Here is a 17,446-nt window from a genome sequence, read left to right on the forward strand (position 1 = left end):
CACAAAAGGAGAGGGCGGGGAACTAAAAAAATGAACAAGTGTTATGACACCTCGATAGAAAGTAAAAGAAGGTAAAAAAGGAAAAAACTAGTAACAAAGGACATGATAAAAAAACTACTACTGCCACCTACCATCATGTCCTTTGTTACTAGTTTTTCCTTTTTTACCTTCTTTTATTTTCTATCGAAGTATCATAACACTTGTTCATTTTTTTTAGTTCCTCGCCCCTTCCTTTTATGTGTCTTTCATCAATTTTTTAGCCACTTCACGCCCATCTTTTTTATTCCGTTTGGTTTAGTGCCAACATACTGCTAACGACTTAGGGTTTTTCTTAATTAGAATCTCCACCGAAGCCAGGAATCAATCGATCAGTCATACAGAATAGCTGTACGTAACGATCCCAACAGTAGGTTTTTTCCTTTCTCTCTTTCCTTCCACCTGAAGACGAAGGGAGAACCACCCTTCGAAACGTTGTGTCTTAATTTTTGATTGTGACAACCAGCAATGGAAAAAGTCCAAACCCCTCACCTAAACATTAATGATCCACCATTGCTTTCTAACCCCTCATTTAGATCAAAATATTTTGTACTCACCGAATTAATATGATGGATGGGCCTGTCGTGTGTGCATAAGCTGGTGTATGTTGGGTACAAGAGCAGTTGACTTGAGTAGTAAATCAGAGTGTGCATCACATTTCTTTCTGTATTTGCTTTTCACATGAACTAAAGAGGAAAATTCCTTTTCACAAAGATATGATGTTGCGAGCGGGATGAGCAAATTTAATGCCCCATTGAAAAGTTCAGGATTTTCACGCCTTTATGATGTATGTATTTATTCACACTACAATGGATATATACCCGGTGGCAGTGGTTATATCCGGTGGCAGTGGTGTCTAAAAAGTTGTTATATCTGAGTGCAAAGATTTAGTTTTCACAGCTTATATTGCACAACAGTTATCTTATAAAGTTTGACTGACAAGTTTGAATTTTCGAAATATAGGAATGGGTGGCGAATCCAATTGAATTCACTGTAATTTTCTGGAAAATAATTTTCAATCTCATTAATGAGAGCAGAGATATGGGATACTGCAGAATCACAAAAATCAGAAGTAAGGAAAACTAATTCTCACCTAGATTATAATGTAAGGTTTGAAAGGCAGAAAAATTATTACTTTTGACGTACTCTAACCACAGATTGATCTCTTTCTGGAATTACTTGACTTTATCATAAGCTTTGAACACAGTGATGGTTGGGCCATGAAGGGACAAATTCAGTTCCTTTAGTTTCGAAAATATATCTGCCATATAAGCCAATGTTGCCAGCCAATTGTTATCTAAAAAAAAAAAAAACGCACTCATTTTTAGAATCATTAAAAAATAAGTAAAACTTCTTGCCTAAGCTCGAAAAGTCTTACAAGGACTCCATGAAAGCCAGCACACTTCTGTGTGCAGCAGAAGGTGCTTATGTTCACTATCAATTTCGTCGCAAAGCACAGAAAGAAGTCTCACATTCAATGGGCGAGCTTTTATGAAGTTTATCACTTTAACTGCAGTGTCGAAAACTGTTTTCACATCAATAGCCAATGCTTCCCTGTGAATAAAGCAGTGTACCCAAATCACATCTGGTGCCACTTCACGAACACGCGCAAAATCACCACTGTGCTGTCCACACATCGCGCAAAGTAATTTTATATAAAATCACAAGTACAAGAAGAAATACACAACAGAATGGAAAATTTTAATTTTATTAGTGGTAACGTTTTATTCCCCATTGAATGAATGAATGAATGAATGAATGAAGCCACTGTGTCCCATGAAGGGCTAGGGCCTCCTATAGGAGGGGAAGCTCGGTTGGTGTGGTTCACATGATAAGCTATTTACATTCACATTCACTATGTGAGATACACTAGAGTTTGTCAAATTTTAGTTCTATATGAGTTTGTTCACTATCTGTCTCCACTCGTTCCTGTTGCGGGCGATGGTTGACCAGTTCCCTCCCAGCTGCTGCTTGAATGTATCTACCCATCTTCTTCTTGGCCTGCCTTGTGTTCTCCTTCCTATGTAGGGGTCCCACATGGTGGTTTCTCGCGCCCATCTGCCTTGTTGTTGTCTTGCTACATGACCACCCCACTTCCACTTCGTTATGAGGGCTTTTTGTGTGATGTTCTCAGAAGCTGTAATTTTCTGCAGTGCCGCGTTGGAGACCTTGTCTTTCAGTGAAACGCCAACTATCTTCCTCTCCATTTTCCTTTGGCATATTTCGATGTTCGTCTTTTGCCTCTCTGTGAGGGCCCAGGTTTAGCAACCGTATGTTAGCACCGGGAATACACAGGAGTTACGAGCCTCTAGTCTGATTTTGCGGTTTATGGACCTGTCAAGGAGTATAAACTTTAGCGCCCAGAAGGCTTTCCAGGATTGTGTTATTCTCCTTTGTTTTTCTTTCTCCATCCCTTAGTTAAGTGAGACAGTCTGCCCTAGGTAGATGTAATCGTCCGCGTGTTCTATCTCTGTTCCTTGTAATGAGATTGGTGTTGGCGTTCTATTTGACATTATTTTTGTTTTACTGTAATTGAATGAGAGCCCAACACCCCATTATTGGATTTAAATTTGAAGCTGATTAAAACCCATTGTTGACTTCAGAATTACATAATAAAAATATACTGAGACAGATCTAAATTAAATTAAAAAGAGCGAATGCACTCGTATCTCCCATTGTTGCAGGTTTTGTTTTATCCCAAGTTCACTGAAAGCAGACAGATTTACAACTATCATGACATGATCACTGCAAGCTGAGAAGTTAATTGAATGTTGATAATAATAACTTTTAAAAAATGTTTTTTAGACCTGACGGATCGTTCCGCGACTCACCAATACATCGCCCTTGACCCAACAGTCGGTCGCGACTCAGTTTGAGAAAGGCTGCACTAGTACACAACTCGGAAACGAGGTACAGTGGGACCCATGGTTATGGTGTCTCTTATAATCTGGTGACGTGGTCCCAGATATTATGATACATCATGTGTAGTTTTTTTTTTAACAGAACTTAATACATAAGTAAGTAAGTACTGTAATATTCAGTATGTGTGTGTCTAATGCCTACCCACTTCACTTTGCGTGATTCGGGTTCCGCATACTGCGGAGGTTAAGTGTAGTGTAGGGAATGAGTGAGGATGACGCTGAAGGTGAGAAAGGGAGAAGAGGAAATCCGGTGCCGGTACGTAGCCTACTCCTGTCGAATAGCATCAAGGGGGCCGCCAGGCTTAACGTCCCCATCCGACGGACGAATCACTATCGACAGTGACATAATTATGCCTTCCCTTCATATGCACTGAGGAGAGATTTGGGATTTAACCCAGGTATATTGGTGCACAATTTAGTGATTAGAAGTTGTGCACCGCCATCTCTCCTAGTCCCGAGGTAGAAATATTACAAGACAATTTATGACCCCACCGGGAATCGAACCCGGGCCGGCTAGTCTAGAGGCAGACACGCTACCACAGAGCTAAGTCGGCGTAATATTCAACATTAATGAGCGACTTTTGTAAATATCAAAATGAATCCCATATTATTTGCAGATGACACAAGTAATTACAGCCAATAACTCCAACACATTTCAATCTTCAACAGAGGAAATTCTCTTCAAAATATGTCACTGTTTCACAGTCAATAAATTAGTATTAAGCTGTAACAAAACTAACATAATTCAATTTAAACCTTGTCCAACTTCAACCTCGCAAATTCCAAGCGCAATAATTAACAATAGGTCCCTATTAGAAACAACAACAACCAAATTTCTTGGCTTAAAATCGATAATGTGTTAAATTGAAAAAAAAAAATCATATTAAATTACCCCCAAACTAAATTCAGCATGTTTTGCTATTGCATTTATGCAAAAGATAGTAAATATCAATACCTTAAAAACAATATCCTTTGCATACTTCTACTCGGTAATGAGTTTTGGAATAATATTCTGGGGAAATTCCACAGTTATCAACAGTATATTCCTATAAAAAAAAGAGAGTAATTAGAATAATAGTAGATTCCAAATCTAGGGAATCGTGTACGATTATTTAAAAAAAACTACAAGTAATTCCCATGGCTTGTCAGTATATTTTTTCATTAATAATCTTCCTCGTATGTAGTCGTGAAAACTTTGTAACTAATTCAACAGTTCATAACATAAATACACGTCAAAAATGACTTTCATACTCCATCGACAAGTGTATCGTGCTATCAAAAAGGAGTGCTTTATATGGCAGCAACAATTTTTAATATGCTCCCTATCAATATAAAAAATGAAACTCAAGATTATTTAGGACCAAATTAAAGAAGTACCTAATTTCTCACGCTTTCTATTCTGTAGGTGAATTCATGACATTCAACAACGCTTCATGAAATTAAATTAATTAATATTAAAACTTTGTGTTGTACTAGTAGACTATATTGTAAACCTCTTCTGTATATATTTCATCTAGACTGTGACTTTATAATAGTATTAAGTCTTTTGGCTTCTTTCATATTCTAGCTGTGAAGCAATCTATGAATACCATGGAATGTTAATAAATATAATACAATACAATACAATCCTAAGTTAATATTTTTCCTTTACTGGTATGGAGATGCAAAGGTTTAGAATAACCGAAACATTTCATCGACTCAGAGTCCGAGTGTATGGAAAGGACTACGTGAGGCTGTAGAGGATAGTGTGAGAACCACCGCTCTATCTGAACGCGTGCTTAGCCGTTTGAATTAGGACTGTGATTAAAAAAGGCAATCACTGCCCGCCACCCAATTCACGCTCTAGTAATTAACACAAATTGTTACCGCATCCTAGTCTTGCTGCACAGACATCCGAGCGTGAAGCAGTAGGTAATCGAACAGAACTGAATGCCGTTCACAGAACTCGTTCCGATCCTGCAGAATAGGGGTCGAAGACAAATCCGCAATAAAACAAAGAAGCGAGTCCTACTAAACCTAGCGGGCTATTACACTGAATTATAGAACTAAAAGTCACTTTATTCTTCGATGTGATTTTAGTGGTTAACGTTTCAGACTACAAAGAGAACATTGTCTATTAAGTAGGCCTACAGGAGTGATGTCAAAGCAAGCGCATTTTTCTAACCTTGACGTCGTGCGCGGGCATCAAGAGCTAGGTATGGAAGGAGCAAGGATTATGTACATGAAAAAGGATCCTGTTGGATTCATACATGTTCTCGTGGCGCATGATGTTAGAAGACCGATGCGATAGACAGCATAAAACAAACGAGTGAAATGTTTGAGTCTCAGTATCTGCTTTTCTTTCATTTTTTTATTAAGAAAGGAAATATGACCCTGTTTTATTTAGTTTTGAATATGTTGCGAAAAATCTTTGTGGCTCTCATGGGGATTATATCTTTATTAAAAGCGGGAGCTATGACCCTGTTTTAATTAGTTCTCAGTATATTATTTTCTTATAAAATGTATGGTGTCCACTCTTTTCACGAAATCAACATATCGAAGTACTGAATCGTCTGCTTTATGGAACAAAATACGTCGAAATTAGGATAAAATATCCTGATTTTACAAGTTACAGTGCGTTAATGATACAAGCATTTTTATTATACAAAATTAAAAGGAATTTAAAATTTGTTAAAAATTGGATGGCTGCGAAAAAATTCCGTTTCAAAGATTTTATAAGGATAATCATTAATATAGAAAATAGTATAATATTAATAAATATACCGTAACACATAATAATATTATTATTATTGTTATTATTATTACACACAAAATTTAAAATACCAATAATGTAAATTGTAAACAATTTTAAAATTTGGCAAAATTCTGCATACGCCACTGCACCTCACGAACATAAAAATAAACCTTTCATAGTTTATTTTGTACAGACATAACAATTCAACTTTAGACATGCAAATATACAACAAATCTATAACATATAGCTTTAATAATATTATATAGTATATACCGTACCTTTGTTTTTTAGGCATCTCCATTTTCACAATTCGCGCTTCAAACCAAGTATCGTGTACTGCAAAGATCTATTAGAAATGGCGGGAAACGCTTTAAATGTCTTGCTACAGTCAAGGAGTAGCATTGTGTATAATAAACTCGATTTAATTCCGATGAGACTAGTGTTATTTAATAACAATTAAAATGATGTAAAATGTTGCGAAAACGCACCATGGGTTTTAATTATTATAATGGTATTAACATAAAATACAGACAGGGAATTCATAAAATCCATATAATTACGTGAAACGTTTCAGCTGTTTGTGACTGTTACTATGAGAGTAGTTGGAGTTTTAAGAATGTTTGGGATTTGAAACAATTTTTTTTTCATTTATCTTCATACTTTCCGCATTTAAAATTAACAAGACAAAGTATTCACGTTAATTACTTCATAATCGCTTAACAATTCAATGAGGTCTAGTCTCATAGCAACAATTCAATTGACAGTGGAAACGATTGTCCGAATGGCATGCTATATGCTCCGTAGAATCTTCGTTGCCTTGGTTTATTTAATGCTGAATGGGAAGTATACCTCCAACACTATAACATTACAAGAAGTTTTTTAAAAATAAATTACGAACATCTCCATTTCTGCAGGAATCTTGAAACTGAAAAGCAAGAAGCTCTTTCACAATTAAACATTCCCAACAACGCAGAAGCACATTCGATGACAGGCCCAAGTTTAAGATCTGAGTTACGGCGGAGATCGTTTAATAATTGGTGTCGTCTTCCACAAAAAGGCAAAGGAGTGGTAACTTACAGTGAAGATCCAAAAAACAACTCTTGGATTAGTAATAGAAGAGGGATATCATCCTCAGAGTGGACCAATGCCATAAAGATGTCCACAAACATCGCAGCAGTACGATCGGTGCCAGATCGTTCCTTTCAAGATCAAGACTGTCGTCATCCAGGATGCAGCGAAGTAGAACCCTTGGGCATGTTTTGGGTTATTGCCCTAAAGCAGAACTACTGAGGAACAATCGCCACCATAAAGTGAGAAGCTCCATCGCAACCACTCTTCGGAAGGCAAAGTGGGAGATTTACGAAGAAGTGCACTGCTTGGCTGAGAATGGGTCAACGAGAAGAAAAGACATTATAGCCATCGATCGCCGGAATCAAAGAAGCCTCATTCTTGACCCCACTGTCCGTTTTGAGAAGGATGATCAACAAGCCAATAACGTTAACGATGAAAAGAAGTGTATTTACAACCTATGTATTCCTCACTTCAGTGAGAGATACAAAATTAATATTAATACATGGGAAGTGAAAGGACTTCTTTTTGGCGCTAGGGGAACTTCATTTAAGTTAACCAAAACCATTCTCCTTTCTCTTAAATTTTCTAACGAGGACATTAACAACATTTGTCTAATGGTATTGAGAGATTCATTATCCATTTTACACAATCACTTGTATAATACTATGTAATTTTTTTTCACTTCATTTTATTACGCTTCAATGTATTTTCATCTCATGTTTCTCCGAAATCAAATTGTTCCTTTTTTTTTAATTTATCATTGTTCTGTATTCTCTCCGCAATCATATTGTATTTTTCATTTAACCTCTGCTTTGTGGCGGCCGGGTAGCTCAGTTGGTAGAGCAGCTGGCTACGGACTGGAAGGTCCGGGGTTCGATCCCAGGTGGTGACAGGATTTTTTCTCGTTGCCAAACTTTCAGAACGGCCCCAAGGTTCACTCAGCCTTCTATAAAATTGAGTACCGGATCTTTCCCGGAGGTAAAAGGCGGTCAGAGCGTGGTGCCGACCACACCACCTCATTCTAGTGCCGAGGTCATGGAAAGCTTGGGGCTCTACCTCCATGCCCCCCAAGTGCCTTCATGGCATGTTACGGGGATACCTTTACCTTTTTTTTACCTTACCTCTGCTTTGTATTCTGGATCCTAGTGGTCAGCCGTAGATTTCGGCCAGATGTCCCATATTGTGGAATTTGTTGTCAGATCATTATGACTCCAACGAGTTGTTTGAAATTGTAAGCAATAACAGTAAGTCATTACAGAGAATTCAATTCACTTGGATATTAATACTACGGTTAAATACTTTTAGAATAAGTAGACTACATTAAATTACCATTTATGTTCTTATACCTTGCGCATTTATTAATCATAACTATTTGTATATGAATAATATATTTTTTATTAAATTGAGTTTAATATTTCATTTAGCATTTATACTTTAAAAAGTTTGACTTGAATCTTTTCCAAGTCCATTTGATACCGAAATCACAAGGTTCCAAAGTTGAGATTTACAGATGCCATATTACTCTTTAAACAGACAACGAAAACTACGGTGTTTGTGTAAAACAATAAATTTGAGCAAAACAGAATTAGTGACAAACAGTGAAGAAACTAAAATCTAAGTATAATCTCAAATTACATGTTGCATATTCAGGAACATGTCACTTCAAAATTGCTGTCATAAAGAATTAATCAGAAAAATCTCCCAATCATGGAAAACAATTCTTGAGTGTGGATGAAATGGACAGACAAAATAAGAAAGGAAATTGTGTTGAAAAGAGTGGGTGAAGAAAGAATGGTGCTGAAGGTGAATAGGAAGAGGAAAAGAAATAGGCTGGGTCACTGGCTGAGAAGAAACTGCCTTCTGAAGGATGCACTGGTAAGGATGGTGAACGAGAGAAGAGTTCAGGGCAGAAGAAGATATCAGATGATAAACAACATTAAGATATAGGGGTCATGTGCGGAGACAAAGAGGAAGGCAGAAGATAGGAAAGATTGGTGGTTGTTGGGTTTGCAGTGAAACACTTGCCCTGAATGAATGAATGAATGAATGAATGAATGAATGAATGAATGAATGAATGAATGAATGAATGAATGAATGAATGAATAAATTTTATTCTAATGGAAAAATCATAGAAGCTAAAAAACAAAAGGAATATCTTAGATAGCTGAACCAGTACAGTCATTTGGGGTAACTTTGTACCGGTCAGGATAACATTGTATCAGTTCCCAATTTTACCAGAAGATTTAATTTCACATTTCCTAAGTGTGATATATTTGGACTGAAGGCATTCCCCATAAACTACATCTCTATGCTTAGCTTTCTATCTATTATGTCCGCTCCCTGAAGAATATTTAAGGCTCCACATGGTTAAATACTGCATTGTGTTTATAGCAGCTCGTTTATGAACGATTTTCAACTTTAAATTGTGAGTATATAATTTTAAATTACCGGTACAATGTGTGTTAAGAGAAAAAGAAAATAGACTAGAATCATATAATACTACTGTAGAGCATTAATGCGGGAGTTGTGTTACGGTGGCGCGGAATTATGAGCTTCTGAGTGCGCGCAAGAAGCGCGCATTGATTTTCAAATCATTATATTTCGTAAACGAGGAAAATGCGAAACGAAAGACTATCACCACGTTTCTTGACGAATGAATATCAGCTTAAATATGCATTTTCATTAAATTCAAGCGTCACGACCTGGGACAGTTCCCTTGTGAGCAGAAACTTGTGCACTAACGACAGTATTATAAAAGGATATTAATAAAGAAATAACACCAGATTTGTAATGATGTGTAGTTTGATATCATGGTCTATGAAAAAAGAGGTTGCTATGACAAATTTCATTATAGCACTGGCAAATAGTTTCATCAAGTTACCTTTATGATACAAATTATGCGTTCTTTACAGAATTCATGCCGTTTTAGTTGTCATGATAATATTTTACCGCGATAGTACGATGTATCATATTAAACACCATTTTCAATAACGATAAGGACTGTTTATAATGGTGATGTACAAACAATTTATTTTTAACTCTTCGACTTGATTATAATTATATATTCGGTGAACACAGCTAATAAGAACGCTTATTTCACATTGTACAAATGTAATTAATGGTTTAAAAACTCTCCTTTTGTCGTATTACGAACATTTTCTTCAACCAGTTGAAATAGTTATCTCCCACTTTAATATTTTTAAAGTAGTAACATAGTCTAGTATATACAGTCACGAAGCTTGAGTTTCGAGGGTACTAGGAACAATAGACTATGCCGGTACTATTTCACATTGTCTGTAATGAGGCGATAGTAGCGATCCTAGTGGTTAGCAACTATCTATGGATGCATATTTACTACGTATTGAGCTTTGTGATTGTACGAGTATATACTAGACTGTGGTAATAATCGGTCTCTTTGTCTCGCTCATTCATTACATACGGGCTATTCCATCTCAAATCGACCGAAATATAGAGCAAATTGACCTTGCAATTTTTAAATACAATGAAACTTTTTCTGTCCGTAGACAACTATGATACAATGCTTTGTGCAAAGTTTGAGGCATCAGAACTTCATAGCCTTTAAATTAAAAATATTTTAATTTATCGTATTTTCATAAAATTAGCAATTTTAAACTGTTGTGGCTCCGAAACCCTTTCACCCAATGATCAAAATCATGGTTTATTTTGATGCTGAAATGTTAAAGTTTATATTGACATATAAACAGTTTTTCTTACTTTTTATAGAAATGAAGAAATTTAGATTTTTCTTCATAAGACGCCTTTGCCCACGAAAAAATATTCTTAAAATATATGGTTATATTCCGCATTGAAAGTACAAATAAACACATATTTTTTACTGGTGCAACGTTGATGAAAAAGTATTGAAAAATCAAATAAAGAAAATAAATAGTACGCGCGTGAGCTAACCAGCTGACTGTGAGGCGGGAGCTAGCCGAGGTAAGCAAGGCCAGGAGACATAAACACGTGATTTGTCGTCTAGCATCATGGCTGTGCTAGCTTTATCACAGGTTTTCATAAACACAGGAGTAAAATGACGCCCAACGCTCGCTTATCTTCATCTCTCGGCCAGTGCGTGCGGTACTGAGACATTCAAGTCCTGGCGTGTAAAAATAATTTATTTAATACCCTCGAAACTTATAGCCGTGACACTAAGCAAACAATGTCGAATCCCTCTTAATAATGCAAGGTTTTTTCTCAATATTTTTTACATTTTTACAAATGGGCAAAAAGCCTAATAGTAAGTAAAATCAGATTATCTCTCTCTCTCTCTGTATAAAATAAAAATAAGGATTACTTCTTATCATAACCTACCAAATGTCAGCTTCAAAATGAGCTCTCGTTCAATGTTCTGCAGTAAATTGTTCCAGAGTTCTGAGCGCTGAAAGAGGCTTGTTTTTCTAAAATATGCTAAATTTGTCGCTCAACAATACGAACACCGTTTGACTTTCGACAGTATATTTTTGCAAATGCACTCTCCTCAGCACTTTGTATAAATAGGGAAAAAATTAGGGTATAAAAAATGCGAGGTTTTTTACTGATCGGTTTCATATTGAACAGCCCATACGCGAGCTGCATCTATCCAGGCAGCTTTACAGTGTTGTCACAGCGCACAACGGTTTAAAATTCCTTTGCGAAAGAAAAACTTACATTGGTTTGGATCAAATTTCTGCACATTTAGAGGACAAATCTAAAATTATTTCAATAATTCATTATCATAATACACTCCTCTCTTAAACTGACTGAGCATATTGGGAATTAATTCAACAGCTTTCGTCCGCACCTGTGGAGTAACGGTTAGCGCGTCTAGCCGCGAAATCAGGTGGCCCGGGTTCGATTCCCGTTCGGGGCAAGTTACCTGGTTGAGGTTCTTTCCGGAGTTTTCCCTCAACTCAATGCTGGGTAAATTTCGGTGCTGGATCTCGGATTCATTTCACCGGCATTATCACCTTCATCTCATTCAGACGCTAAATAACCTGAGAGCGTCGTAAAATAACATGCTAAAAAATTGTGTAATTTTTTTTAATTGTGCGTCTAAAAAATAAACAACAACGGTTTTCTGCACAAAATCACACGAACGTTTTTTCCTAATGCAACATTTTAATCTCTCCCGCTTCCGTAAAGCAGTATCATTTTTAAACAAATTTCTGGTTGCGTGATTTTCGAAACAGGTTTAGTTTCTAATAATCGTTGAAAAACTGCTACAAAAGTTCGCCGATTAGATAACCTTCTTTGAGGAAAACGTTGACGGTACATCCTTGCCTCACTAGAATTACGACGACTTTCTTCATAAATTAATAACATAATGATATTCCTAAACTGTGAATGACATTGTCGAATACCCTGTTCTGTACTGTCATCCGCTCGGCAGCAAAGCTATGGCCAGGAAGCTTGAACTCAGCTGACTCGTACCTGTGCAGAGTACGGCCTGCTGAACACGTTGCCACGTCTCTCACGCCAGAATATTAACAAATTTAAACAAGCATTTTTATTTAATTACACGAAAACGTAATAGAACACACAGATATTTATTTAAACTAATATTAACTGTTTGCTAGATATATCTACTGAAATAATTGTTTTCGTAATTTTACTAACAATATAAGCAGTATATCGCGAATAAAATAAGAACATAAATATTTTTTTCTGGGAAAACTATCAAGTTTTGACTCTATGTTCCATGGACATTTTTTGATCCTGTAGACCGTCCCCGACAACTGTGAAAATGACGGCACTTATATCCTTTCATCCTGTATAACGGCACCCCTGATGTAATAAGATATGCGATATCATATGCTAATTAGGTTTTAATTAATCAGTGTTTGTATGAAGGGAAATTCTTTAAAATTAGTTGTCAGAAAGGGAATTCAGTTCAGAATCCTTTTAAACACCGAATTAATTTTCACGAACATTACTTTGAGAGTAACGGTGCGTCACATTTAAAAGAATGTAATCTGTTTTTTTTGCACGGTTATTTTTTTTTGTTGTATTTAAAGCTATTGTAGTTAGCCTTGAAAGTTACAATTTCCACACAGAAACTTGTTGTTAGGTAAACTATTCTTCATAACATGAACCATACTGAAATAGACCCATTACAGTGCACTTACTGTTACTTAGTTACCATTACAGTGCAGTTTTGCGAAGGCTTTGGAATAATATTGCTCTGCATTTTCAATGCAAAATATATTGTATTTGAAATTATGAAAATATGATAATGCAAAAAATGTTGTACAATACAAGTTTTGAACTGCGTTACAAAATCTCGGAAATTGAAGAACTTGTTCTGCTTGCTTTTCAAACTTTTCCTTCATTTTGTAAAAAGCACTTCCCAACCTTGTATCGTAGTATACTATTCCGCCCTTATTTACAAACATTTAGAATTATTAGGGAATTATTTTTTAAATTCTACAATAATCTACATAATCTATAAAGAAATAACTTTTTCAGTAAATATATTCTATGTGTCACTTTGAAATATTCACATGGATATCTTTTGTTTTTTTCAATGGATCTAATACAGTGAGAGGTTCCCAAACTTTTTGAAGGCACGATCCATTATTGTACAAGATTTTTGCTCACGACCTTCCCCCCACTACCGTACTCGTACTTCACCCCATTGTAAAAATGCAAATTCATGTAAAATTGAAAGCAATAATAATTGCACTCCAAACCAGTAGATACCTCTCAAAATAAGACCCAAATAGAGATAATCTGTTGGACACATGCATCAAACAAAAACGACGGTTAAAATTGCCACCTAACCCCTGGTTGAGCATTTTTACGGTGCATCAAACCTGGTTAGAACGTAAACAGGAGGTTAACGATAATCTCTAAATGAGGTGTTAGCTAACCATGTGTAAGTAACCCGTCATTATGAATGGTGCACAGAAATTACATTTTAACCACGGTTATTTTAACTGTGGTTTAGTAATCTATGGTTATTGTATTTTTAACAGAGTTTGATGCACTCGCCATATATGGTGCAACAATAACACAAAATATTACGTAAACATTTCTAGCACTTAAAACTACTACTGCCGTGCCGCTGTGGTAACAGTTCAATACAAATTAATGTAAAATGATATTATGTCGTCTTTTATCCATCGGATTTAAAAGCAAACTTTATTTCTGGTCGACATCACTTAACACCACTTAGCAAAAACAGATTTATTTCATTTCATTAAAGAATTCATGGAAGATTTAGCTAGTCTACTCATAATAATAAAAAAACACTGGGTTTGTTTTTGCGAACATGCTAATAAGTTTGTACAATTTTCAACAACAGCTTTTTGAATATTTTCCGGAGAAAAACTCAAAATAATTACGACAATAACAGTTTGATACCGTACTGAATCTGTTTTTGGATAGTTGCGTTCAATTTGCTAAAATTAAATAAAAAGCATGAAGAAAAAATATTCAAATAAGTTGTGTATCCTTCTTCCTGATAAAATGTTGAAACCAGACTTCTTTTCTCAGAGCCTAGACCGGCTTTGGATCAAAAGAATGCAAGAACACCTCGAGCTTGCAAAAGAAACTCTTAAATTTTTCACAACATGTGCCACTTCGTATTTATACAAAATAATTTTCTCGTTTAAGCGACAAATCCCTCTGAACTTGAAAATGACATCACTCTACTCGTATATTAAACGCAGAGTTCAGACTTGAAAAGCTACCCTGTGAAAATAGGTACATTTATCGTATTAATAAAATTGTTTTTTGAACTTTTTAAACAAGCCTACGGGAACATTATTATTTTTATATTTATGTTCAACTTTGTTTATGTTTCCAAATTGAAAATAAATGTATGTTAATAACGAATTTGTAAATTTATATTCCAAATCATCTCGCGACATCTGTCAGCTCCTTACACGACCCCCTAGGGAGTCGCGACCCATACTACTGATTTCTAATAGATAGGCCTGAATTTTAAATTAATTTTCAGAAACAAATAGTTCATTGTTGCCGTATGTATTTATATTTTTCTGTTCCTTTTTATGTAACTTTAAACTTTCGTAGATTCCTTTCCAACCGCGATCAAAATGTTATACATCTATAGTCGTCAAGTGTTGCAACTTACTGCATCACCAACATAAACAAGCCACGAGCATCCTACCGTGTTTACTCGACACTCAGCTGGTTTACCTCGTAAGCGACAGCGTCCTCGCAGTCTCCGACTTCCGCGTCACTACATCGCTTGCCGACATCGCCAACACACTTGGTCCTCTGTGCGGCGTCGTGGCGGCAAACCGCGATACTGGAGCCGCAGCAGCGTCCCGTCGCCGTTCGCCATAGCACGCATGCGTGGCCATCCATTCAACTTCTCCCAAGAGTGTAAGCCGCGCGTCTCCCTAGATATCGAGAATCGATACCGGAATTTGTCATTACAATCTATTATCCAAATTATTTCGATATTAATGCATACTCTTCCGTTCACATTTCCTCTTTATTTCGATATTTCAGGAATTTTCAGGTGAACCAAAGATGAAATAAGAGACGAATTTATTTGCGTCAAAGTTACAGAGAAATGTTTCTCATAGAGTATTGTGTACTTATTATAGCAGTGTGACACTAATATACACAAAGCATTGTTTTATTATTTTTTTATTTTTCGCAACTTACATCGTCTCCAGATAATTTAACTACAAAAGAGCAGTTCTTATTTCCGGCAAGAAATCACACGACAGCTTCTGGTCAGCTGACTCGCTGCTTCACTGGCAGTGGTTGTCGCCAAGGTTATGCAGACGACTTACCGCTTCCCGCTCAGGGTGGATGTTACTGTGTTGTCAAGTCTACCCTTGTGCTCTTAACGAAGTTTCAACACATGTCCATTCTTAAACATAGAACGAATAATTATTTCCTAAAATAAATGCGTACATAATATTATATAATATTGTTATTCTTGATTGTGAATTAAATCCTAGCATTTCAGGACACAGAAGTCTTACCATGTTGGCTATACTTGGTTTTGCCGACCATTTGAAATAACTATTTTCGTAAATACAAAAACAATATTAGAAATTACTAAAACGGAGAAAGCTATAAAATATAATAAATAAATATGTGATGTGAATTAAGAACAACTAAAACCACACAACCTGTAAATTAAGTAAAATATGTTAGTATTAGAAACTTTGTCATGATAAGTTATTACATAACAAAAATTACACGAAGAACCTTGCTTACCGGTATTGTTTCAATTTAGAGGTGCTACGCCTAGATCTATAATCACTGCTGGTTCCTGCCGTCGCCATAGGAATAATATCATCATCATCATCATCATCATCATCATCATCATCATCATCATCATCACTGCTGCTGCTGCTGCTGGAACTGCTATCTTCCTCTCCAAAATTAATAACAACCTCTTCAACTTGTTTCTCCATCACACCTTCTTGCTCCCATGCTTTCTGTATAAGGTCCCTCGTGTGAATTACAACATCGCGCCAATTTTCTGGAGTCACTTGTGACACAGCTTCTTCGGTAAACTTCAGTATTTTGGTAGGAATGAATGGTAGTAAAGTATTGCTTTTCCTCACAATTCCTTTAACTTGAGCCCAAATCAGTTCTATTCCATTGCACATACAATGATAAGGCGGCAGACGAACAAGGCATGTTCCGCTTCTTGAGCAAGTAGGTCAATTTTGTATATTGGAGACGTATTTTCACCAACTCCAGTAATTCAGCTTTTTTTTTTAAATCGGCAGTACAGGGCACATTATGCCGTAAGAGCCAATTGGTATTGTCTCCTTTTCTGTTTGCGCTAGTTGATGGCTTGTCGACTTGCATGCAGTGGTAAGGGGCGTTGTCAATAACAATTGTCTGAGAGGGAGAAATGTTAGGCAACAGTTTCCCCTTAAACCGTGATATGTAATGGGTAGCGTCCATATCCTCGTGGTAATCATGTCTTTTTTTAATGCACCTTCCACGAACCCATTAACAGAACCCGCATGACGACGATGATACGACCTCCTTTTCCGGTTGGTATACCCAGAGTTGAGGATGTAGTGTCGTTGATCCATATTTTAGAAACGCCGTGATTTGCATTTACCCACGTTTCATCAGTAAAAATCACGTTTTCGAAGTCCACTTCCATCATTTGTCTCAAGAAACTGCAACGCCATAAAAAAATGTCTTATCGCTCCATTAGCACATTCCTGCCACTGTACTTCTTGTACAGGGACAGCAATTTAATTTTACTTCAATTTTTATTTTACCTGAGTTTTTTAATGTACTTCACTCCCAACCCTTCTACTAATGAAGTTCCAACTGTCCTCCAAACAGAACCAAGGCCGCATATAGTAAACAATACTCAGTGAGTATAGTACGTTCCAGAAATATGTTCGCGTTTTTTAGTGACGAAAGAGCTTTCAATATTGAATCATATTTTTGCACAGGTACTGTCGTCTATTTGCCTACGTTGCATCCCGATTTTCCCCACTTGTTTCTACTCCCCCCCCCCCCTGTGGAAAGGCTAGTGGCTGGGCTGTCTTAGCTCTTTTCTGAAAACATTAATTTCTGTTAGGAATTGGACGTCTACGTAATATTATACAACTGTTTAAAATAACACAAATAAAAGGGCCTCGTTAAGTAATTAACTGTCACGTGATTGCCCCCCTTTGTACGATCCTGCGACATAACCACTTGGACCGACAGTAGATAGCATGTC

At 36.4% G+C, this 17,446-nt stretch overlaps 1 protein-coding gene across 1 annotated transcript in view; it reads right to left on the minus strand.

Moving 5' to 3' along the window:
• The window catches only part of LOC138704898 (follicle-stimulating hormone receptor-like), a 472,716-nt gene extending 457,696 nt beyond the window's left edge, over positions 1-15,020 (minus strand). Inside the window, exon 1 of the mRNA XM_069833291.1 lies at positions 14,923-15,020. The gene's annotated coding sequence lies outside the window, so the exon portion shown is untranslated. The remainder of the gene's footprint in view (positions 1-14,922) is intronic.
• Between the last annotated feature and the right edge of the window lie 2,426 nt (positions 15,021-17,446).

Source organism: Periplaneta americana, chromosome 8 (genome assembly GCF_040183065.1).
Source record: "Periplaneta americana isolate PAMFEO1 chromosome 8, P.americana_PAMFEO1_priV1, whole genome shotgun sequence".
In the NCBI taxonomy this organism is placed as follows: Eukaryota; Metazoa; Arthropoda; class Insecta; order Blattodea; family Blattidae; genus Periplaneta; species Periplaneta americana.